The 24340-nt window shown below is 50.0% G+C and overlaps 12 non-coding genes across 12 annotated transcripts; all 12 read left to right on the plus strand.

The window, feature by feature from the left end:
* Positions 1 to 714: 714 nt before the first annotated feature.
* Positions 715 to 833, plus strand: LOC124596788. Its single transcript, XR_006978399.1, has one exon. It is a non-coding gene; the product is annotated as a 5S ribosomal RNA (ribosomal RNA).
* A 1143-nt stretch (positions 834 to 1976) lies between these two features.
* On the plus strand, positions 1977 to 2095 carry LOC124596801. Its single transcript, XR_006978401.1, has one exon. It is a non-coding gene; the product is annotated as a 5S ribosomal RNA (ribosomal RNA).
* Positions 2096 to 3238: 1143 nt separating this feature from the next.
* LOC124596813 lies at positions 3239 to 3357 on the plus strand. The gene has a single exon (XR_006978402.1). It is a non-coding gene; the product is annotated as a 5S ribosomal RNA (ribosomal RNA).
* Positions 3358 to 11300: 7943 nt separating this feature from the next.
* Positions 11301 to 11419, plus strand: LOC124596825. The gene has a single exon (XR_006978403.1). It is a non-coding gene; the product is annotated as a 5S ribosomal RNA (ribosomal RNA).
* Positions 11420 to 12562: 1143 nt separating this feature from the next.
* LOC124597351 lies at positions 12563 to 12681 on the plus strand. Its single transcript, XR_006978520.1, has one exon. It is a non-coding gene; the product is annotated as a 5S ribosomal RNA (ribosomal RNA).
* Positions 12682 to 13230: 549 nt separating this feature from the next.
* On the plus strand, positions 13231 to 13349 carry LOC124596837. Its single transcript, XR_006978404.1, has one exon. It is a non-coding gene; the product is annotated as a 5S ribosomal RNA (ribosomal RNA).
* A 1143-nt stretch (positions 13350 to 14492) lies between these two features.
* On the plus strand, positions 14493 to 14611 carry LOC124597352. Its single transcript, XR_006978521.1, has one exon. It is a non-coding gene; the product is annotated as a 5S ribosomal RNA (ribosomal RNA).
* A 710-nt stretch (positions 14612 to 15321) lies between these two features.
* LOC124596849 lies at positions 15322 to 15440 on the plus strand. Its single transcript, XR_006978405.1, has one exon. It is a non-coding gene; the product is annotated as a 5S ribosomal RNA (ribosomal RNA).
* Positions 15441 to 16583: 1143 nt separating this feature from the next.
* On the plus strand, positions 16584 to 16702 carry LOC124597354. The gene has a single exon (XR_006978523.1). It is a non-coding gene; the product is annotated as a 5S ribosomal RNA (ribosomal RNA).
* Positions 16703 to 17246: 544 nt separating this feature from the next.
* On the plus strand, positions 17247 to 17365 carry LOC124596860. The gene has a single exon (XR_006978406.1). It is a non-coding gene; the product is annotated as a 5S ribosomal RNA (ribosomal RNA).
* Positions 17366 to 18508: 1143 nt separating this feature from the next.
* Positions 18509 to 18627, plus strand: LOC124596872. Its single transcript, XR_006978407.1, has one exon. It is a non-coding gene; the product is annotated as a 5S ribosomal RNA (ribosomal RNA).
* Positions 18628 to 19171: 544 nt separating this feature from the next.
* Positions 19172 to 19290, plus strand: LOC124596884. The gene has a single exon (XR_006978408.1). It is a non-coding gene; the product is annotated as a 5S ribosomal RNA (ribosomal RNA).
* Positions 19291 to 24340: the final 5050 nt, after the last annotated feature.

Consider the following 24340-nt stretch of genomic DNA (forward strand, 5'->3'; position numbering starts at 1 on the left):
CTGTAATGGTGCGAAAATGCAGTAATTAACTCAGTTTGAGGGAGAATGTGCTAACCAAGTTTGCCAAGAAGACTTTGAAAACGACAAAACAGTACGAATCGGCAGTTGATTTCTGAAATACGTCACCGCCTATTTTTGTGTAAAGTTCCAAATTTGATTTGTAATCACGAATTTATTCCTTAGTCGTCTCGTCACGTCTCGTCCCGCAGACGTTTGTCGTGCTTGCGCTGTCATATGGACCACGACCCGAGCGGCAGCGAGCGGCAGTCGAGCAAAGTCGGGACAAGTCGGGACGGGGACAGGGATAGGAATGGCGCGAATGCAGTGCAAACTACGCAGACACCTGGTGTGAGGCGAGGCGAGGAAGCCCACATCGCTACCAGTGGCGCCCTCCAGCACGACACTGCCACACCCCGCACAGGCCCTCCGCTGGACACCACGGACAAGATGCGTCCTCCGCTAGTGTCGAAGGCTGCACGCGCCCAGCGAATGACAGGAGGTGCAACGAGCAACAGTGCGTCTCACACACGCGGCGGTACGCCCGCTAATTCGGCCGTCGCTCGCTGGGACGCCGGGCGCGCCCCCCGCGCCGTCCTCGAGGAACTGGCTGTTGCAGAAGGAAGTGCTTTCGTCAAATGCGGCGGAAAACTAACATTTTGTGTGTTGGGAGAGAAGCCGAATGCGAATTCTGCCGTGCTCCTACCTTGCACGAGTGCCAACGGCCATACCATGATGAATACACCGGTTCTCGTCCGATCACCGAAGTTAAGCATCATTGGGCCCGGTTAGTACTTGGATGGGTGACCGCCTGGGAAACCCGGGTGCTGTTGGCTCCTTTCCTTTCTTTTTTGTTTTGTTATTATGTCGCTACCCCTGCCAGCCCAATTTTCAAACTACCTTTCTGTTGTGACAAAGATGCTTCCTTAATCCTTTTAAACTACTGTAATGGTAACAAAATGCAGTAATTAAAAAACTTAAAAAAAAGGTGCTGTTGGCTCCTTTCCTTTTTTTGTTTTGTTATTATGTCGCTACCCCTGCCAGCCCAATTTTCAAACTACCTTTCTGTTGTGACAAAGATGCTTCCTTAACCCTTTTAAACTACTGTAATGGTAACAAAATGCAGTAATTAAAAAACTTAAAAAAAAGGTGCTGTTGGCTCCTTTCCTTTTTTTGTTTTGTTATTATGTCGCTACCCCTGCCAGCCCAATTTTCAAACTACCTTTCTGTTGTGACAAAGATGCTTCCTTAAGCCTTTTAAACTACTGTAATGGTGCGAAAATGCAGTAATTAACTCAGTTTGAGGGAGAATGTGCTAACCAAGTTTGCCAAGAAGACTTTGAAAACGACAAAACAGTACGAATCGGCAGTTGATTTCTGAAATACGTCACCGCCTATTTTTGTGTAAAGTTCCAAATTTGATTTGTAATCACGAATTTATTCCTTAGTCGTCTCGTCACGTCTCGTCCCGCAGACGTTTGTCGTGCTTGCGCTGTCATATGGACCACGACCCGAGCGGCAGCGAGCGGCAGTCGAGCAAAGTCGGGACAAGTCGGGACGGGGACAGGGATAGGAATGGCGCGAATGCAGTGCAAACTACGCAGACACCTGGTGTGAGGCGAGGCGAGGAAGCCCACATCGCTACCAGTGGCGCCCTCCAGCACGACACTGCCACACCCCGCACAGGCCCTCCGCTGGACACCACGGACAAGATGCGTCCTCCGCTAGTGTCGAAGGCTGCACGCGCCCAGCGAATGACAGGAGGTGCAACGAGCAACAGTGCGTCTCACACACGCGGCGGTACGCCCGCTAATTCGGCCGTCGCTCGCTGGGACGCCGGGCGCGCCCCCCGCGCCGTCCTCGAGGAACTGGCTGTTGCAGAAGGAAGTGCTTTCGTCAAATGCGGCGGAAAACTAACATTTTGTGTGTTGGGAGAGAAGCCGAATGCGAATTCTGCCGTGCTCCTACCTTGCACGAGTGCCAACGGCCATACCATGATGAATACACCGGTTCTCGTCCGATCACCGAAGTTAAGCATCATTGGGCCCGGTTAGTACTTGGATGGGTGACCGCCTGGGAAACCCGGGTGCTGTTGGCTCCTTTCCTTTCTTTTTTGTTTTGTTATTATGTCGCTACCCCTGCCAGCCCAATTTTCAAACTACCTTTCTGTTGTGACAAAGATGCTTCCTTAATCCTTTTAAACTACTGTAATGGTAACAAAATGCAGTAATTAAAAAACTTAAAAAAAAGGTGCTGTTGGCTCCTTTCCTTTTTTTGTTTTGTTATTATGTCGCTACCCCTGCCAGCCCAATTTTCAAACTACCTTTCTGTTGTGACAAAGATGCTTCCTTAACCCTTTTAAACTACTGTAATGGTAACAAAATGCAGTAATTAAAAAACTTAAAAAAAAGGTGCTGTTGGCTCCTTTCCTTTTTTTGTTTTGTTATTATGTCGCTACCCCTGCCAGCCCAATTTTCAAACTACCTTTCTGTTGTGACAAAGATGCTTCCTTAAGCCTTTTAAACTACTGTAATGGTGCGAAAATGCAGTAATTAACTCAGTTTGAGGGAGAATGTGCTAACCAAGTTTGCCAAGAAGACTTTGAAAACGACAAAACAGTACGAATCGGCAGTTGATTTCTGAAATACGTCACCGCCTATTTTTGTGTAAAGTTCCAAATTTGATTTGTAATCACGAATTTATTCCTTAGTCGTCTCGTCACGTCTCGTCCCGCAGACGTTTGTCGTGCTTGCGCTGTCATATGGACCACGACCCGAGCGGCAGCGAGCGGCAGTCGAGCAAAGTCGGGACAAGTCGGGACGGGGACAGGGATAGGAATGGCGCGAATGCAGTGCAAACTACGCAGACACCTGGTGTGAGGCGAGGCGAGGAAGCCCACATCGCTACCAGTGGCGCCCTCCAGCACGACACTGCCACACCCCGCACAGGCCCTCCGCTGGACACCACGGACAAGATGCGTCCTCCGCTAGTGTCGAAGGCTGCACGCGCCCAGCGAATGACAGGAGGTGCAACGAGCAACAGTGCGTCTCACACACGCGGCGGTACGCCCGCTAATTCGGCCGTCGCTCGCTGGGACGCCGGGCGCGCCCCCCGCGCCGTCCTCGAGGAACTGGCTGTTGCAGAAGGAAGTGCTTTCGTCAAATGCGGCGGAAAACTAACATTTTGTGTGTTGGGAGAGAAGCCGAATGCGAATTCTGCCGTGCTCCTACCTTGCACGAGTGCCAACGGCCATACCATGATGAATACACCGGTTCTCGTCCGATCACCGAAGTTAAGCATCATTGGGCCCGGTTAGTACTTGGATGGGTGACCGCCTGGGAAACCCGGGTGCTGTTGGCTCCTTTCCTTTCTTTTTTGTTTTGTTATTATGTCGCTACCCCTGCCAGCCCAATTTTCAAACTACCTTTCTGTTGTGACAAAGATGCTTCCTTAATCCTTTTAAACTACTGTAATGGTAACAAAATGCAGTAATTAAAAAACTTAAAAAAAAGGTGCTGTTGGCTCCTTTCCTTTTTTTGTTTTGTTATTATGTCGCTACCCCTGCCAGCCCAATTTTCAAACTACCTTTCTGTTGTGACAAAGATGCTTCCTTAACCCTTTTAAACTACTGTAATGGTAACAAAATGCAGTAATTAAAAAACTTAAAAAAAAGGTGCTGTTGGCTCCTTTCCTTTTTTTGTTTTGTTATTATGTCGCTACCCCTGCCAGCCCAATTTTCAAACTACCTTTCTGTTGTGACAAAGATGCTTCCTTAAGCCTTTTAAACTACTGTAATGGTGCGAAAATGCAGTAATTAACTCAGTTTGAGGGAGAATGTGCTAACCAAGTTTGCCAAGAAGACTTTGAAAACGACAAAACAGTACGAATCGGCAGTTGATTTCTGAAATACGTCACCGCCTATTTTTGTGTAAAGTTCCAAATTTGATTTGTAATCACGAATTTATTCCTTAGTCGTCTCGTCACGTCTCGTCCCGCAGACGTTTGTCGTGCTTGCGCTGTCATATGGACCACGACCCGAGCGGCAGCGAGCGGCAGTCGAGCAAAGTCGGGACAAGTCGGGACGGGGACAGGGATAGGAATGGCGCGAATGCAGTGCAAACTACGCAGACACCTGGTGTGAGGCGAGGCGAGGAAGCCCACATCGCTACCAGTGGCGCCCTCCAGCACGACACTGCCACACCCCGCACAGGCCCTCCGCTGGACACCACGGACAAGATGCGTCCTCCGCTAGTGTCGAAGGCTGCACGCGCCCAGCAACACCTCGGTGCCTGGCGTGCTGTGTTTACCTTTTGCGACTGGGCCGGCGGCGCCTCGCGTGTCGTCTGCTTCTTCTGCCTCGTGGCTGTATTACTACCTGACTGTAAGTAATGGAAATGATTTACGATGATAGTGAGGAAAGGCAGAATAACGTCCAATGTGAATTTGATCGTTCAGTAGATAAACCTTCGGCCTTTGAGATTCACCGTTGGATATTAGAGGACTTGATGTTACGGCATGATGACGTTCTTGGCATACAGTTTGATACGTTCCTTAATTCAGTGTTTTTAAAATTGAAATCTCCTGACATGTGTGATACTGTTGTGTCTGTCAATGACGGTGTGCGTAAATTTCGACATCTTGACGGTAAAATTAGTAATGTGACTGTGTCGCACGCTGGCTTCGGCGTTAGGCAAATTCGCATCTTTAACTTGCCCTTTGAAATACGTAATGATACCATTTCACGTTATTTGCGGCCGTACGGTACCGTTTTGTCGGTGATTAAGGAAAAGTGGTCCTCTGCCTATTTGTTTCAAGTCGAAAACGGTGTGCGGAGTGTGAAAATGGTTGTCAGACAGCACATTCCGTCATTTATTTTGGTCAACGGCCACCGTGCGTTTGTGACTTATAGTGGACAGCCTCAGACTTGTTCCTTTTGTAGTGGCGTTGGTCATTACCGGCAAGATTGTCCTAAACGTAAACGGCCTGTTCAATTACCGATTGACGACGGTTTGCGCGGGGCCAGCTTTGCCTCTGTCGCTGCTTCGGTCTTAGGTACAGCCCCCCCCGCACCCGCGCGCCGCGTGGCCGATGCTAACCTAGCTGACGCCGCGGTTGCCATGGATGTGTCCACTCCCGATTGTGACCTTGCTTCTGTGTCTGCCGTTTCCGCGCCTGCTACGGCTACCGTGCAGACTGACGAAAGTTTGTCTTTCCCACGTGTTTCACTTGAGTCTGTGTCCGACCCCACGCCCGCGTCGGCGACTGATGTAGTGTCGGACCCTGTTCCGCAGCCTGTTACGGTACAGGAATTTTCTGATAAGTTGACTGCCTCAGTTAACGTGGCTGCCGGTGCTCCTGTTCGCTCTGCTGCCGTGGAGACGCGGGAATTTTTTGCGACTCCGAAACCGCGGCGTGATGAATTTCCGTCTCGCAGTTCTAGCCGGCAACGTGCTCGTAGTGTCGGTCGGTCGCCTTCCTCTGATAGGGGGTTTACCCGACCCGACCGCAGTCCGTCTCCAATTGACCGTTCGCCCGCCGGTTCCCGGCAGTCGCGAGTTGGTCGGCACGACTCACAACAGCGTGTCGCGCGTCGGGACCTAGACCGCGAGCGGCGGCCGTCTCAGGCTTCCGGCTCCGGGCCTCCGACACAGCAGTCGCAACACCACCAGCGTGCCGCTTCTCGCCATCCGCTGCCTGACGATCTCACCGTGGCCGATCAGAAGCGTGATGTCGCTGTTCGACATTTACGTACCGTTTTAAGTCAGCCGCCCGCAGGTGACGATTCGGTATTGCCGGCCGACACGGCTTTGGCTGCGGTGCCGCCGCAATTGCCGACCAAACGGAAGGCTGAAGACACCCACCAGCGTCGTGTCTGTCCTTCTGCCCCCGAGCGGGTGCCGGCTTCTTCTCCCGACGTGGAGATGCCCGTCGTTGCTCCTTTGTCGGTAGCTTCCGGTGGCACAGATTCTGGGACCGCGTCCGCCCCCACTCCCGTGTACCCCACTGAGTGGGCGGAGGATGTGGAAGGCGGTGAGACTTAGTGGATTCTTTGTTGTCCCCTAATCCAGTTGGCGGGAATTACTCCCGTCTTTTAGAGAACTTTTTATCCTTCTTTGGTGGCCGAAATTCCGTCCATGTTTGCTGTCTCTTTTTAACAAAGTTGGCTGAAATTCCGTCCATGTTGCTGCCTGTTTTTGACGTGAGGAGCGTTTTGTGCATGTGTATTTCATTTGTGTATGGGGCCTGAGCATTGTTCGTGGCATATCTTCTCTATCAATGTTCTTCTCTGTTGTTCCCTGATCCAGTTGCCAGGGATTCCTCCCGTCTTTATTAGCGACCATTTTATCCCTTTTGGTGGCTGAAATTCCGTCTATGTCTGCTGACTGTTTTTAACTGAGGAGTTTTTTGTGCTTGTATATTTTATTTGTGTATGGAGCCTGAGCGTTGTTCGTGGAATGTTTTAACTCTCAATGTTAACAAGTTGAGTAATCCGCACAAGTTGTCGGCTTTGCTCACTTTTTTACATGACTCCCACTGTCATGTGGCATTTTTACAGGAAGTTACGCGTCAGGCTCTGTTGTTTTTACTTGACACTTCTGATTTTACTGTCGTTGATAATATAATGTCCGACGAACAGACTGGTACTGCTATCTTAATCCGTCCTGGATTTGATGTTAGTAATATTGAAATATTGCCAAATGGCCGCGCTATAGCATGTACCGTCAATGGTCTTGCCTTTGTTAACGTGTATGCTCATGCCGGTGACAAGCCAGCGCGGAATAAATTTTATGGTCTGGATCTCTGTCCCCTTCTCCATCGTAATCATACTGACTTAGTGATCGGTGGTGATTTTAATGCTGTGATTGATGGTCGTGATCAGGAGCCGCGTCCCAACTGGTGCCAGGAATTGCGTACGTTGGTTGACAGCTTTCGGCTCCGCGACACGTGGCGTGTGCTGCATCCGGATAAGACGCATTTCACCCACTTTTACGCCACCGGTCACAGTCGCTTGGACAGGATCTATGTGTCTTCGCCGCTCGCTGCCCACGTCCGGCAGGTGGACGTGTTGCCGGTTATTTTTTCAGACCATTGCGGTTACATGTGTCGGCTTCTCCTGCCGCGTGCGCGCCCTCCTCGGCGCCGCAATATTTGGAAATTTAACTGTAGCCTTTTGGACGATGCCAGTCTCACGTCTCAATTTACTGCGTTGTGGCGCAAGCTCTTGCGTGGTAAAGGCGATGACGGCAGTACTATCGGGTGGTGGGTGGCGGTCGCCAAGCCGGCTATTCGGCGTTTTTTAATCGATTTTAGCCGCGATGCGGCGCATTGGCGTCGGTCGACGGCACGTTTTTACCAGGACTGTTTAAAGGATATCGCTCAGCGCGTCGCAATGTCACCTGAGTTGCTTCCGGTTTTTAATCAATTCAAAGCCAAGCTCCTCGATGATCTTCGTCGGAAGGGTGTTGGGGCTATCGCGCGGAGCCAACCGGTGGGCGACGTGGAAGGGGAACCGCTCTCTCTCTACCACCTGAGCAGGGAGCGCCGGCGGCGCGAGCGGTTGGCCATCCGTAAATGGATCCAGCGAGATGGCACGTCCACCTCCGATGGTGCGGCCATTGAGCGCGAAGTTCACGCGCACTTTGAGACGCTCTTTCGACAGGTTGACGTCGACGCCGGGGCGCTGCGCGATTTTTTGCAGAGGGTCCCACGTGTGTTAACACGACAAGATAGAGCCATTTTAAATGAACCTTTTACCCTTGATGACTTAAATACAGCTGTGAAATGCAGTCCTAGGGGCCGGTCCCCTGGACTGGACGGGATTCCTGCCGAATTTTATTTAAAATTTTTCAGTCTTTTAAGTGATGTTTTAATTGCCATTATGAATGAGGTCCATAACGGCGTTGCTATTCCTGCGGAATTTTCAGAAGGGCGCATTGCACTCGTTCCAAAATCGGCCGCAACACCAAATCTTGACAATGTCCGTCCTATAACCTTGCTGAACGCCGACTATAAAATTATAGCGCGGTGTATCACGCACAGGTTGACGAACGTTATGCCAAAGGTGGTGAGTGACCATCAGACTTGCGCTGTCAGGGACCGTAACATATTCGATGCTGTTCTGGCGTACCGGGATTGTATCGGATATGTTAAAAGTCACAGGCTCCGGACGGCTGCGATAATGCTGGTCGACTTCAAAAACGCTTTCGATCGGATTAGTCACACCTATCTGCGGCGGGTCTTGGTCGGTTTTGGATTTGGTTCTAAACTGACGACGATGGTGCACAATATTTTAAGGAATGCCACGTCACGGGTTGTAATAAACGGAACTCCCAGTCGTGCTATACCTATTAGCCGCTCAGTTCGCCAGGGCTGCCCCTTGTCTATGTCGCTCTTCGCTTTGGCGTTGGATCCGCTCCTCCGCTGTATCGCCCAGGAATGCCGGGGCATACGCATTGGTGACGATCAGCTGATCTGTAGAGCGTATGCCGACGACCTCGGCGTGTTCCTCGATCAGCCAGAGGATATTGACAGGTTACATGGTGTTCTGCAGCGATTTGAGAGGGCAACGGGGGCTATCGTTAATCCTCGGAAAACTGTTTTACTCCCTCTTACACCTCGCCTGCGTACTGTTCGCGGCGACTGGTTTTGTGTCAAGCCACGGCAGACTGTCCTTGGTGTCATTCTGACCGACAATACGCAGCGTATGGAAGCTCTTAATTGGCGGTCCACGCTGTATAAGGTCAGGGCCGTTGCGAAACTGTATGCCTCTAGGAACTTGGCGCTACGTCAACGAGTGACCCTTATCAACACGCAGATTTTGGCCAAAGCATGGTATTTGGCACAAGTCCTCCCTGTGCCGAAGCAACTGGAACGGGCCATTCAACAGGCGGTCTATTGGTTGCTGTGGAAGGGTGACATATTTAAAGTCTCCCTGGCCACCTGCACCTTGAGTCTGACGGAGGGGGGGCTGGGTTTCGTTGATTTTCGCAACAAATGTGCTGCACTCTTCGTGAAGCGGACTACCGTGGTGCTTGATAGGGGGCCGTGCAGTCCGACGGCTGCTTTATTCCATGCCTATCGCCCACCATCGGTGGTTGCTCCGGTCTCGGTCAGTCATATTCCGTACACGTTGAACTTTGTCCGCCGGTATTATGTGTATAACAGTTACCTGGTGCTCGGTGATGTCCGTGCGTGCAATGTCGGTGACGTTGTGCGCGCTCTTCGGGGATCGCCAAGCAGAAATAAATGGGAGTATCGGCTACCTCAGCACGACTGGAGGATGGTGTGGCGGAACCTTGCCGCCGCCGTTATTCCGCCCCATGTTTACGGAACATGGTATAAAGTGGTCAACCGCACATTTCCGACTAATGCTAAGCTGCGCTCCATCGATCTGATTCCTTCGGGAGTCTGTGATGCGTGTCCTGAGGAGGACACCATCGAACACCGATTCGAATGTCGGAAATTCCGTGATGTCTGGGATATTGCGTGTGACATGGTGCGTCTAATCAACAGAGTGGACAGGCGCCAGGTGACAGCTTTGGACGCCATCGTGCCTCAGTGTGCGGCTTACCCGGCCACCAAACGGAATGCAACTCTTTGGATTTTGGGAAACACTGTTTTTTGTATTTTCACCCTGAAATTGACTACTGCCGTCGACTTTCTGTCTTACCTGTGGGCGGAACATCGTCTGACCCTAGGTCGACCGGCTTATTCCTCGACTTTCGCCAATTTTTTGCATGTGGCCTTGGCCCATGCATTCACTAAATTGTCACTTACCTGATAAGACTACTTACCCGATCTTGACATTTTTACTTTCCTATCTGATACTACTGCCAACATTCCTGTTGGCGTGTTATGACGAACCCTTGTTTACCAACGGACTTCCTTTCTTGGATACTGATTTTATGGCTTGGTAAAGTTGTGTTTCTAAATGGACCGTACATTAACGAAAACGTCCACATGACCTACAGTTATGTGAATGGTGTTTTGTCCGTCGAAAGTCCTTTTATGTTTGCTTTACTTTCTGTTCCTCCTTTATTTTTTTCTTGTTATTTGTTCTTTTCTCGCGGCGACTGAGGGGGCCGTGTCGCGGTGATCATTCTCTCACAGTTGGTGTGTGTCTGAATGTGGGACTTTTTCCTATTGCTGTGCGTCGACGTTTGTCTTCTTCTCCATGTACCTTCCGTCGACCGTTAGTGGCGACATATTTTTTCGGACTTTAATTTACTTTCATTTCTATTTCGGTGGCTTCACTTTTTTGGCGGATGCCACTTGCCTGTTGCTTTGGCAGGTTGTCGATGTTGTGGATCACTGTCACGGCAAGCTGCAACGGCGTCCAGAGGCCAATTTTGTTTCTCTGATTTGTAATGAAGTCTGGGGGGCGGATTCCCTTGCATTTCTTTTTTTTTGTATTGGAGGATACACGTTCCTTTCTGTTTCTTGTTGTGGAAGCACACAGCACCTACCCACGCTGGCACACCTCGCCGATGAAGGCACTATTGGGGGGCCTTACCCCGCGTCCCTTGCAGAAATCAACGGCACCTTTATAGCTGGAGAAGCTCGCCAAGGGATGGCGTAAAAAAAAAAAAAAAAAAAAAAAAAAAAAAGTGCTGTTGGCTACCTTCCTTTTTTTTTTTCGTTTTGGTATTATGTCGCTACCCCTGCCAGCCCAATTTTCAAACTACCTTTCTGTTGTGACAAAGATGCTTCCTTATGCCTAAAAAAACAAAAAAAAAAAAAAAAAAAGGTGCTGTTGGCTCCTTTCCTTTCTTTTTTGTTTTGTTATTATGTCGCTACCCCTGCCAGCCCAATTTTCAAACTACCTTTCTGTTGTGACAAAGATGCTTCCTTAAGCCTTTTAAACTACTGTAATGGTGCGAAAATGCAGTAATTAACTCAGTTTGAGGGAGAATGTGCTAACCAAGTTTGCCAAGAAGACTTTGAAAACGACAAAACAGTACGAATCGGCAGTTGATTTCTGAAATACGTCACCGCCTATTTTTGTGTAAAGTTCCAAATTTGATTTGTAATCACGAATTTATTCCTTAGTCGTCTCGTCTCGTCCCGCAGACGTTTGTCGTGCTTGCGCTGTCATATGGACCACGACCCGAGCGGCAGCGAGCGGCAGTCGAGCAAATTCGGCCGTCGCTCGCTGGGACGCCGGGCGCGCCCCCCGCGCCGTCCTCGAGGAACTGGCTGTTGCAGAAGGAAGTGCTTTCGTCAAATGCGGCGGAAAACTAACATTTTGTGTGTTGGGAGAGAAGCCGAATGCGAATTCTGCCGTGCTCCTACCTTGCACGAGTGCCAACGGCCATACCATGATGAATACACCGGTTCTCGTCCGATCACCGAAGTTAAGCATCATTGGGCCCGGTTAGTACTTGGATGGGTGACCGCCTGGGAAACCCGGGTGCTGTTGGCTCCTTTCCTTTCTTTTTTGTTTTGTTATTATGTCGCTACCCCTGCCAGCCCAATTTTCAAACTACCTTTCTGTTGTGACAAAGATGCTTCCTTAATCCTTTTAAACTACTGTAATGGTAACAAAATGCAGTAATTAAAAAACTTAAAAAAAAGGTGCTGTTGGCTCCTTTCCTTTTTTTGTTTTGTTATTATGTCGCTACCCCTGCCAGCCCAATTTTCAAACTACCTTTCTGTTGTGACAAAGATGCTTCCTTAACCCTTTTAAACTACTGTAATGGTAACAAAATGCAGTAATTAAAAAACTTAAAAAAAAGGTGCTGTTGGCTCCTTTCCTTTTTTTGTTTTGTTATTATGTCGCTACCCCTGCCAGCCCAATTTTCAAACTACCTTTCTGTTGTGACAAAGATGCTTCCTTAAGCCTTTTAAACTACTGTAATGGTGCGAAAATGCAGTAATTAACTCAGTTTGAGGGAGAATGTGCTAACCAAGTTTGCCAAGAAGACTTTGAAAACGACAAAACAGTACGAATCGGCAGTTGATTTCTGAAATACGTCACCGCCTATTTTTGTGTAAAGTTCCAAATTTGATTTGTAATCACGAATTTATTCCTTAGTCGTCTCGTCACGTCTCGTCCCGCAGACGTTTGTCGTGCTTGCGCTGTCATATGGACCACGACCCGAGCGGCAGCGAGCGGCAGTCGAGCAAAGTCGGGACAAGTCGGGACGGGGACAGGGATAGGAATGGCGCGAATGCAGTGCAAACTACGCAGACACCTGGTGTGAGGCGAGGCGAGGAAGCCCACATCGCTACCAGTGGCGCCCTCCAGCACGACACTGCCACACCCCGCACAGGCCCTCCGCTGGACACCACGGACAAGATGCGTCCTCCGCTAGTGTCGAAGGCTGCACGCGCCCAGCGAATGACAGGAGGTGCAACGAGCAACAGTGCGTCTCACACACGCGGCGGTACGCCCGCTAATTCGGCCGTCGCTCGCTGGGACGCCGGGCGCGCCCCCCGCGCCGTCCTCGAGGAACTGGCTGTTGCAGAAGGAAGTGCTTTCGTCAAATGCGGCGGAAAACTAACATTTTGCGTGTTGGGAGAGAAGCCGAACGCGAATTCTGCCGTGCTCCTACCTTGCACGAGTGCCAACGGCCATACCATGATGAATACACCGGTTCTCGTCCGATCACCGAAGTTAAGCATCATTTGGCCCGGTTAGTACTTGGATGGGTGACCGCCTGGGAAACCCGGGTGCTGTTGGCTCCTTTCCTTTCTTTTTTGTTTTGTTATTATGTCGCTACCCCTGCCAGCCCAATTTTCAAACTACCTTTCTGTTGTGACAAAGATGCTTCCTTAAGCCTTTTAAACTACTGTAATGGTGCGAAAATGCAGTAATTAACTCAGTTTGAGGGAGAATGTGCTAACCAAGTTTGCCAAGAAGACTTTGAAAACGACAAAACAGTACGAATCGGCAGTTGATTTCTGAAATACGTCACCGCCTATTTTTGTGTAAAGTTCCAAATTTGATTTGTAATCACGAATTTATTCCTTAGTCGTCTCGTCACGTCTCGTCCCGCAGACGTTTGTCGTGCTTGCGCTGTCATATGGACCACGACCCGAGCGGCAGCGAGCGGCAGTCGAGCAAATTCGGCCGTCGCTCGCTGGGACGCCGGGCGCGCCCCCCGCGCCGTCCTCGAGGAACTGGCTGTTGCAGAAGGAAGTGCTTTCGTCAAATGCGGCGGAAAACTAACATTTTGTGTGTTGGGAGAGAAGCCGAATGCGAATTCTGCCGTGCTCCTACCTTGCACGAGTGCCAACGGCCATACCATGATGAATACACCGGTTCTCGTCCGATCACCGAAGTTAAGCATCATTGGGCCCGGTTAGTACTTGGATGGGTGACCGCCTGGGAAACCCGGGTGCTGTTGGCTCCTTTCCTTTCTTTTTTGTTTTGTTATTATGTCGCTACCCCTGCCAGCCCAATTTTCAAACTACCTTTCTGTTGTGACAAAGATGCTTCCTTAATCCTTTTAAACTACTGTAATGGTAACAAAATGCAGTAATTAAAAAACTTAAAAAAAAGGTGCTGTTGGCTCCTTTCCTTTTTTTGTTTTGTTATTATGTCGCTACCCCTGCCAGCCCAATTTTCAAACTACCTTTCTGTTGTGACAAAGATGCTTCCTTAACCCTTTTAAACTACTGTAATGGTAACAAAATGCAGTAATTAAAAAACTTAAAAAAAAGGTGCTGTTGGCTCCTTTCCTTTTTTTGTTTTGTTATTATGTCGCTACCCCTGCCAGCCCAATTTTCAAACTACCTTTCTGTTGTGACAAAGATGCTTCCTTAAGCCTTTTAAACTACTATAATGGTGCGAAAATGCAGTAATTAACTCAGTTTGAGGGAGAATGTGCTAACCAAGTTTGCCAAGAAGACTTTGAAAACGACAAAACAGTACGAATCGGCAGTTGATTTCTGAAATACGTCACCGCCTATTTTTGTGTAAAGTTCCAAATTTGATTTGTAATCACGAATTTATTCCTTAGTCGTCTCGTCACGTCTCGTCCCGCAGACGTTTGTCGTGCTTGCGCTGTCATATGGACCACGACCCGAGCGGCAGCGAGCGGCAGTCGAGCAAAGTCGGGACAAGTCGGGACGGGGACAGGGATAGGAATGGCGCGAATGCAGTGCAAACTACGCAGACACCTGGTGTGAGGCGAGGCGAGGAAGCCCACATCGCTACCAGTGGCGCCCTCCAGCACGACACTGCCACACCCCGCACAGGCCCTCCGCTGGACACCACGGACAAGATGCGTCCTCCGCTAGTGTCGAAGGCTGCACGCGCCCAGCGAATGACAGGAGGTGCAACGAGCAACAGTGCGTCTCACACACGCGGCGGTACGCCCGCTAATTCGGCCGTCGCTCGCTGGGACGCCGGGCGCGCCCCCCGCGCCGTCCTCGAGGAACTGGCTGTTGCAGAAGGAAGTGCTTTCGTCAAATGCGGCGGAAAACTAACATTTTGCGTGTTGGGAGAGAAGCCGAACGCGAATTCTGCCGTGCTCCTACCTTGCACGAGTGCCAACGGCCATACCATGATGAATACACCGGTTCTCGTCCGATCACCGAAGTTAAGCATCATTTGGCCCGGTTAGTACTTGGATGGGTGACCGCCTGGGAAACCCGGGTGCTGTTGGCTCCTTTCCTTTCTTTTTTGTTTTGTTATTATGTCGCTACCCCTGCCAGCCCAATTTTCAAACTACCTTTCTGTTGTGACAAAGATGCTTCCTTAACCCTTTTAAACTACTGTAATGGTAACAAAATGCAGTAATTAAAAAACTTAAAAAAAAGGTGCTGTTGGCTCCTTTCCTTTTTTTGTTTTGTTATTATGTCGCTACCCCTGCCAGCCCAATTTTCAAACTACCTTTCTGTTGTGACAAAGATGCTTCCTTAAGCCTTTTAAACTACTGTAATGGTGCGAAAATGCAGTAATTAACTCAGTTTGAGGGAGAATGTGCTAACCAAGTTTGCCAAGAAGACTTTGAAAACGACAAAACAGTACGAATCGGCAGTTGATTTCTGAAATACGTCACCGCCTATTTTTGTGTAAAGTTCCAAATTTGATTTGTAATCACGAATTTATTCCTTAGTCGTCTCGTCACGTCTCGTCCCGCAGACGTTTGTCGTGCTTGCGCTGTCATATGGACCACGACCCGAGCGGCAGCGAGCGGCAGTCGAGCAAATTCGGCCGTCGCTCGCTGGGACGCCGGGCGCGCCCCCCGCGCCGTCCTCGAGGAACTGGCTGTTGCAGAAGGAAGTGCTTTCGTCAAATGCGGCGGAAAACTAACATTTTGTGTGTTGGGAGAGAAGCCGAATGCGAATTCTGCCGTGCTCCTACCTTGCACGAGTGCCAACGGCCATACCATGATGAATACACCGGTTCTCGTCCGATCACCGAAGTTAAGCATCATTGGGCCCGGTTAGTACTTGGATGGGTGACCGCCTGGGAAACCCGGGTGCTGTTGGCTCCTTTCCTTTCTTTTTTGTTTTGTTATTATGTCGCTACCCCTGCCAGCCCAATTTTCAAACTACCTTTCTGTTGTGACAAAGATGCTTCCTTAATCCTTTTAAACTACTGTAATGGTAACAAAATGCAGTAATTAAAAAACTTAAAAAAAAGGTGCTGTTGGCTCCTTTCCTTTTTTTGTTTTGTTATTATGTCGCTACCCCTGCCAGCCCAATTTTCAAACTACCTTTCTTTTGTGACAAAGATGCTTCCTTAACCCTTTTAAACTACTGTAATGGTAACAAAATGCAGTAATTAAAAAACTTAAAAAAAAGGTGCTGTTGGCTCCTTTCCTTTTTTTGTTTTGTTATTATGTCGCTACCCCTGCCAGCCCAATTTTCAAACTACCTTTCTGTTGTGACAAAGATGCTTCCTTAAGCCTTTTAAACTACTGTAATGGTGCGAAAATGCAGTAATTAACTCAGTTTGAGGGAGAATGTGCTAACCAAGTTTGCCAAGAAGACTTTGAAAACGACAAAACAGTACGAATCGGCAGTTGATTTCTGAAATACGTCACCGCCTATTTTTGTGTAAAGTTCCAAATTTGATTTGTAATCACGAATTTATTCCTTAGTCGTCTCGTCACGTCTCGTCCCGCAGACGTTTGTCGTGCTTGCGCTGTCATATGGACCACGACCCGAGCGGCAGCGAGCGGCAGTCGAGCAAAGTCGGGACAAGTCGGGACGGGGACAGGGATAGGAATGGCGCGAATGCAGTGCAAACTACGCAGACACCTGGTGTGAGGCGAGGCGAGGAAGCCCACATCGCTACCAGTGGCGCCCTCCAGCACGACACTGCCACACCCCGCACAGGCCCTCCGCTGGACACCACGGACAAGATGCGTCCTCCGCTAGTGTCGAAGGCTGCACGCGCCCAGCGAATGACAGGAGGTGCAACGAGCAACAGTGCGTCTCACACACGCGGCGGTACGCCCGCTAATTCGGCCGTCGCTCGCTGGGACGCCGGGCGCGCCCCCCGCGCCGTCCTCGAGGAACTGGCTGTTGCAGAAGGAAGTGCTTTCGTCAAATGCGGCGGAAAACTAACATTTTGCGTGTTGGGAGAGAAGCCGAACGCGAATTCTGCCGTGCTCCTACCTTGCACAAGTGCCAACGGCCATACCATGATGAATACACCGGTTCTCGTCCGATCACCGAAGTTAAGCATCATTTGGCCCGGTTAGTACTTGGATGGGTGACCGCCTGGGAAACCCGGGTGCTGTTGGCTCCTTTCCTTTCTTTTTTGTTTTGTTATTATGTCGCTACCCCTGCCAGCCCAATTTTCAAACTACCTTTCTGTTGTGACAAAGATGCTTCCTTAAGCCTTTTAAACTACTGTAATGGTGCGAAAATGCAGTAATTAACTCAGTTTGAGGGAGAATGTGCTAACCAAGTTTGCCAAGAAGACTTTGAAAACGACGAAACAGTACGAATCGGCAGTTGATTTCTGAAATACGTCACCGCCTATTTTTGTGTAAAGTTCCAAATTTGATTTGTAATCACGAATTTATTCCTTAGTCGTCTCGTCTCGTCCCGCAGACGTTTGTCGTGCTTGCGCTGTCATATGGACCACGACCCGAGCGGCAGCGAGCGGCAGTCGAGCAAATTCGGCCGTCGCTCGCTGGGACGCCGGGCGCGCCCCCCGCGCCGTCCTCGAGGAACTGGCTGTTGCAGAAGGAAGTGCTTTCGTCAAATGCGGCGGAAAACTAACATTTTGTGTGTTGGGAGAGAAGCCGAATGCGAATTCTGCCGTGCTCCTACCTTGCACGAGTGCCAACGGCCATACCATGATGAATACACCGGTTCTCGTCCGATCACCGAAGTTAAGCATCATTGGGCCCGGTTAGTACTTGGATGGGTGACCGCCTGGGAAACCCGGGTGCTGTTGGCTCCTTTCCTTTCTTTTTTGTTTTGTTATTATGTCGCTACCCCTGCCAGCCCAATTTTCAAACTACCTTTCTGTTGTGACAAAGATGCTTCCTTAATCCTTTTAAACTACTGTAATGGTAACAAAATGCAGTAATTAAAAAACTTAAAAAAAAGGTGCTGTTGGCTCCTTTCCTTTTTTTGTTTTGTTATTATGTCGCTACCCCTGCCAGCCCAATTTTCAAACTACCTTTCTGTTGTGACAAAGATGCTTCCTTAACCCTTTTAAACTACTGTAATGGTAACAAAATGCAGTAATTAAAAAACTTAAAAAAAAGGTGCTGTTGGCTCCTTTCCTTTTTTTGTTTTGTTATTATGTCGCTACCCCTGCCAGCCCAATTTTCAAACTACCTTTCTGTTGTGACAAAGATGCTTCCTTAAGCCTTTTAAACTACTGTAATGGTGCGAAAATGCAGTAATTAACTCAGTTTGAGGGAGAATGTGCTAACCAAGTTTGCCAAGAAGACTTTGAAAACGACAAAACAGTACGAATCGGCAGTTGATTTCTGAAATACGTCACCGCCTATTTTTGTGTAAAGTTCCAAATTTGATTTGTAATCACGAATTTATTCCTTAGTCGTCTCGTCACGTCTCGTCCCGCAGACGTTTGTCGTGCTTGCGCTGTCATATGGACCACGACCCGAGCGGCAGCGAGCGGCAGTCGAGCAAAGTCGGGACAAGTCGGGACGGGGACAGGGATAGGAATGGCGCGAATGCAGTGCAAACTACGCAGACACCTGGTGTGAGGCGAGGCGAGGAAGCCCACATCGCTACCAGTGGCGCCCTCCAGCACGACACTGCCACACCCCGCACAGGCCCTCCGCTGGACACCACGGACAAGATGCGTCCTCCGCTAGTGTCGAAGGCTGCACGCGCCCAGCGAATGACAGGAGGTGCAACGAGCAACAGTGCGTCTCACACACGCGGCGGTACGCCCGCTAATTCGGCCGTCGCTCGCTGGGACGCCGGGCGCGCCCCCCGCGCCGTCCTCGAGGAACTGGCTGTTGCAGAAGGAAGTGCTTTCGTCAAATGCGGCGGAAAACTAACATTTTGCGTGTTGGGAGAGAAGCCGAACGCGAATTCTGCCGTGCTCCTACCTTGCACGAGTGCCAACGGCCATACCATGATGAATACACCGGTTCTCGTCCGATCACCGAAGTTAAGCATCATTGGGCCCGGTTAGTACTTGGATGGGTGACCGCCTGGGAAACCCGGGTGCTGTTGGCTCCTTTCCTTTCTTTTTTGTTTTGTTATTATGTCGCTACCCCTGCCAGCCCAATTTTCAAACTACCTTTCTGTTGTGACAAAGATGCTTCCTTAAGCCTTTTAAACTACTGTAATGGTGCGAAAATGCAGTAATTAACTCAGTTTGAGGGAGAATGTGCTAACCAAGTTTGCCAAGAAGACTTTGAAAACGACAAAACAGTACGAATCGGCAGTTGATTTCTGAAATACGTCACCGCCTATTTTTGTGTAAAGTTCCAAATTTGATTTGTAATCACGAATTTATTCCTTAGTCGTCTCGTCTCGTCCCGCAGACGTTTGTCGTGCTTGCGCTGTCATATGGACCACGACCCGAGCGGCAGCGAGCGGCAGTCGAGCAAATTCGGCCGTCGCTCGCTGGGACGCCGGGCGCGCCCCCCGCGCCGTCCTCGAGGAACTGGCTGTTGCAGAAGGAAGTGCTTTCGTCAAATGCGGCGGAAAACTAACATTTTGTGTGTTGGGAGAGAAGCCGAATGCGAATTCTGCCGTGCTCCTACCTTGCACGAGTGCCAACGGCCATACCATGATGAATACACCGGTTCTCGTCCGATCACCGAAGTTAAGCATCATTGGGCCCGGTTAGTACTTGGATGGGTGACCGCCTGGGAAACCCGGGTGCTGTTGGCTCCTTTCCTTTCTTTTTTGTTTTGTTATTATGTCGCTACCCCTGCCAGCCCAATTTTCAAACTACCTTTCTGTTGTGACAAAGATGCTTCCTTAATCCTTTTAAACTACTGTAATGGTAACAAAATGCAGTAATTAAAAAACTTAAAAAAAAGGTGCTGTTGGCTCCTTTCCTTTTTTTGTTTTGTTATTATGTCGCTACCCCTGCCAGCCCAATTTTCAAACTACCTTTCTGTTGTGACAAAGATGCTTCCTTAACCCTTTTAAACTACTGTAATGGTAACAAAATGCAGTAATTAAAAAACTTAAAAAAAAGGTGCTGTTGGCTCCTTTCCTTTTTTTGTTTTGTTATTATGTCGCTACCCCTGCCAGCCCAATTTTCAAACTACCTTTCTGTTGTGACAAAGATGCTTCCTTAAGCCTTTTAAACTACTGTAATGGTGCGAAAATGCAGTAATTAACTCAGTTTGAGGGAGAATGTGCTAACCAAGTTTGCCAAGAAGACTTTGAAAACGACAAAACAGTACGAATCGGCAGTTGATTTCTGAAATACGTCACCGCCTATTTTTGTGTAAAGTTCCAAATTTGATTTGTAATCACGAATTTATTCCTTAGTCGTCTCGTCACGTCTCGTCCCGCAGACGTTTGTCGTGCTTGCGCTGTCATATGGACCACGACCCGAGCGGCAGCGAGCGGCAGTCGAGCAAAGTCGGGACAAGTCGGGACGGGGACAGGGATAGGAATGGCGCGAATGCAGTGCAAACTACGCAGACACCTGGTGTGAGGCGAGGCGAGGAAGCCCACATCGCTACCAGTGGCGCCCTCCAGCACGACACTGCCACACCCCGCACAGGCCCTCCGCTGGACACCACGGACAAGATGCGTCCTCCGCTAGTGTCGAAGGCTGCACGCGCCCAGCCACACCTCGGTGCTCTGCACTCCGCCGGCCCGTGGTGTTTACGTTCTGCGCGTCGCAGCGTGTTGTGTTCGCGAGGCGACTTGCTTGCTTTGCTGATTTTTAACGGTACGTACTGACCACGATGGAAAGTGAAGATCGGAACAATAATATTCAGTGCGAATTTAATCGGTCTGTTCCTCGTCCGTCCGCTTTCGAAATTCATCATTGGATTCTTAATGATTTGAAAATCCCGGCTAGTGACATTTTCGGACTCCAATTGGACACTTTTTTGAATTCTGTTTTTTTGAAGTTGAGTAGTTCGGAACTATGTGAGACGGTTGTTAATGTAAATGATGGTGTGCGGCAATTTAAGCACGATAATCAAACCGTGAGTGACGTTAAAGTGACGAACGCGGGTTATGGCATACGAACTGTCAGGGTGTTTAATCTGCCTTTCGAAGTCAAAAACGATACCATTTCGCGATGTCTCGGCCCTTACGGCACTGTGCTTTCCGTTGTTAAAGAAAAATGGTCTCCCGCGTACCCCATACAATGTGAAAATGGGGTGCGAAGTGTACGGATGATTGTGCGAAAGCATGTGCCATTATTTGTTTACATGGCCGGGCACCGTGCCTTTATTACGTACAGTGGGCAACCGCAAACGTGTTCTTTTTGTAATCGGCCGGATCACTTTCGCCAAAATTGCCCGCGGCGTAAGGGGCCTTTGCAACTGCCGCTGGGCGAACACGGAAGCGAACCCATGAGTTGGGCGGCGGTCGCTTTAGGTGCCCCCCCCACAGGCAGCTCGCCGTGTGGACATTCCGGCAGAAATGAACGCGTCCCCTGCAACTGTCCCGGTGCCAATGCAAACTGATAGTGCTCTCGTAATGTTAAACGCGGTAGCCTTACCGGAGACCGACGCGCTTGCAACAACCCCCGTCACAGGACCAGAACCCGCCCCGGCCGTTGCCGCCACCGTGGCCATTGACTCAGTACCAGACCTGGTAGCCGACGAGACGCCCGCCCCCACAGCCAGTCCCAGTGTTGTGGCGGTCGATCAATCTGTACTTTTAGCGGACATTGATAGAACTGTTTTTGTCCAGCCACGACAGGTGTCGGAAGTCTCGCATGTGGTCACGGCCGGCCGTGCACACGTGGACACTGCCCCCTCTCTCGAAAGACAGGACTCGTGTTCTTCTGTTAGTGCGTCGGTTCGGTCGCGTAGTGACCAAGAACACGATAGGCACGACAGTGGTAGAAGTTCGTCGACCGATTCTCGACGGTCGTCCGCGAGGAGAGAGCGTAGTCAGTCCCCTGTTCGGCGACCGCTATCTCAAGGGAAGCCAAAACGGCAGCGGCGTAAGGGGGGGCAGCGCGATAGCGCGGAAGTTCGGCCCGGCGCGGCCGCTCACGTGCCCCGATCAGCTGCGGACGCGAGTGCGGACGGTAGCAGTGCTGGCGCCGGCCAGGCTGCGGGCTCGGCAGCGCACAGGGCCGAAGTAGTCCGGCATCTGCAAACTGTTATCCACCGATCGGACGCACAACCTCCCAGCGCATCGGTTCCTCCACCTGCCGTGACAGATCCGCCTCCAGCTACGAGCGTGCGCCCTGTTACACAGGACACTGTAGCAACACAAAATCGTAGAGACTTGTCCGCGATGTCTGTCGCGGGGGCGTTCACACCTGTTACCCGACCGGGGGCGTGGGGTGATGAACCGCCTGATGATTAATTTACACCTACTTTAAGTGTGGCATTCCGTCTTTTAAACACGCCGACGACAACCCATGCTGAGTCATCCTGGTATTTTCACGTTTTATCTTGTGAGTGTTTTCACTGTTTTATCTGTGTTTTCTTTGTTTTCTTATTTTATGGTTGCTGGTAATCGGTTCACGGTACTCACGGTCAACGTTAATAAAATGCGTAGCCATCACAAAGCGACAGCACTTTATCATTTTTTAATTGAAAGTTGTTGTCAGGTAGCTTTTATACAAGAAGTGACCGCTGACGCATTGTCTTTTATCCGCGATTTTAACGGGTTCACAGCATACGATAACATTATCGCGGATGATAGCACAGGAACTGCTATTTTAGTCCGTTCGGACATAGAGGTGCGAAATATAGAATGTTTACCAAATGGGCGGGTCATAGTTTGCGAAATTCATGGTTACGTGTTTGTTAATGTTTACGCGCCGTCTGGCAACAAACCTGCGCGTAATCATTTTTATGCTAATGAACTGTGCCAGCTTTTATATCGAAATAAAGATAATTTTATTCTCGGGGGTGATTTTAATGGTGTAATTGACGATCGCGATCAGGAACCACGGCCAAACCGGTGTGCCGAACTACAGACGTTGATTTCTGGTTTACAGCTGCGAGACACGTGGCGGGTCCTCAACCCCCACCGTACGGAATTTACGTATTTTTATGCTACCGGACATAGTCGTTTAGACAGAATTTATGTCTCGCCACAGCTTGCACATACCGTCGTTACTGCCGAGGTGCACCCGGTAATTTTTTCTGACCATTGTGGTTACATCTGTCAGATGAATTTAGACATGTGCCGACGCTCGTTCCTGAAAACTGTGTGGAAATTAAACTGCAGCATTTTAACTGATCCCTGTTTTAAACCGAGTTTTTTAAATATGTGGCACAACCTTGTGCGGCGCCGACCGGTCGGTTCCACCGCTATTTACTGGTGGACCAAGGTGGCCAAACCGGCGGTCAGAAACTTTTTACTTGATTTTAGTCGCGAAGCGGCACGGTGGCGCCGGGCTACGGCCGACTTCTACCGCCAGTGTTTGCGCGAGCTCGCGCAGCGCGTCACTGAGGAGCCGGAAATGTTGCCCGCTTTGAGAGAATTTAAAGCAAAGTTGCTGCGGGATTTGCGGCATAAAAGTGAGGGGACAGTGAGGCGTAGCCAGCCCGTGGGCGCCGTGCCCGGAGAGACGGTCTCCGCGTACCACCTCCGTCGGGAGAGGTGCCGCCGCGCAAAGTTACGGCTAACCGCGTGGACTCTAGCCGCCGGGTTCCGAACCACAGACCAACATGCGATCCAGGCGGAAATATATCAGTATTTTAATTCTCTTTTTACGGACACTGCTGTCGAAGCCGCCGCGATCAATGATCTTTTAAGTCACGTGCCGCATATTTTAACGAGACGCGATCGACTCCATCTGAATGCGGTTTATACCAAGGATGACGTAGAGGATGCCGTTAAAGGCAGTCAGACAGGGAAATCCCCCGGGAAAGACGGCATCCCAGTGGAGTTTTATCTTACATTTTTTGATGTTTTTAATGAAATTTTAACGGAAATAGCAAATGAAATTCGAAACGGCGTGGAAATCCCGGCGGAATTTGAAGAAGGGCGTATTGTCCTTATTCCGAAATCGGCTGCGACGCCGAGTTTAGACAATGTGCGCCCTATTACGCTTCTCAACTGCGACTACAAGATCATGGCCAGGTGCGTTGCTAATAGACTCAAGAACGTTCTGGGGAAAGTTTTAGATGCATCGCAGTCGTGCGCTGTCAGGGACCGCAATATTTTTGACGCAGTTTTAGCATACCGAGACTGCATAGGCCACACGACAAGCCGCAGGCTTCGCAGTGCAGGCATTTTGTTAGTCGATTTTCAAACCGCGTTCGATCGTGTGAGCCATTTTTACCTTCGCCGGTTGATGACTCGCATGGGTTTCGGAACGAAATTTACTACCATGATAAGTAATATCTTACGTAGTGCCACATCGCGCGTTATCGTTAACGGTATCGCCAGCGACAAAATCCCCATCAGCCGCTCAGTCCGGCAGGGTTGCCCCCTCTCTATGGCGCTGTTCGCGATCGCCCTGGACCCGCTTCTCCGTACCATTGGCCGTACTTGTCGAGGGATTCGCGTGGGAGACGACCGGCTTGTGTGTCGTGCTTATGCCGATGACTTGGGCGTCTTCATAGAACGCGCAGACGACATCGACCGCCTCTATGGCGTCCTCCAGCAGTACGAACGGGCGACGGGCGCCGTCGTCAATCCGCGTAAGACGGTTCTCCTCCCGTTGACGGAGCGCATGCGCACCGAATACCGGCATTGGTACTGCGTGAAACGCCAGTCTAAGGTGCTCGGCGTCACTCTGTCGGACAACTTACAGCAGATGCAAGCCCTCAAT

Source organism: Schistocerca americana, chromosome 2 (genome assembly GCF_021461395.2).
Source record: "Schistocerca americana isolate TAMUIC-IGC-003095 chromosome 2, iqSchAmer2.1, whole genome shotgun sequence".
NCBI classification, from domain to species: Eukaryota; Metazoa; Arthropoda; class Insecta; order Orthoptera; family Acrididae; genus Schistocerca; species Schistocerca americana.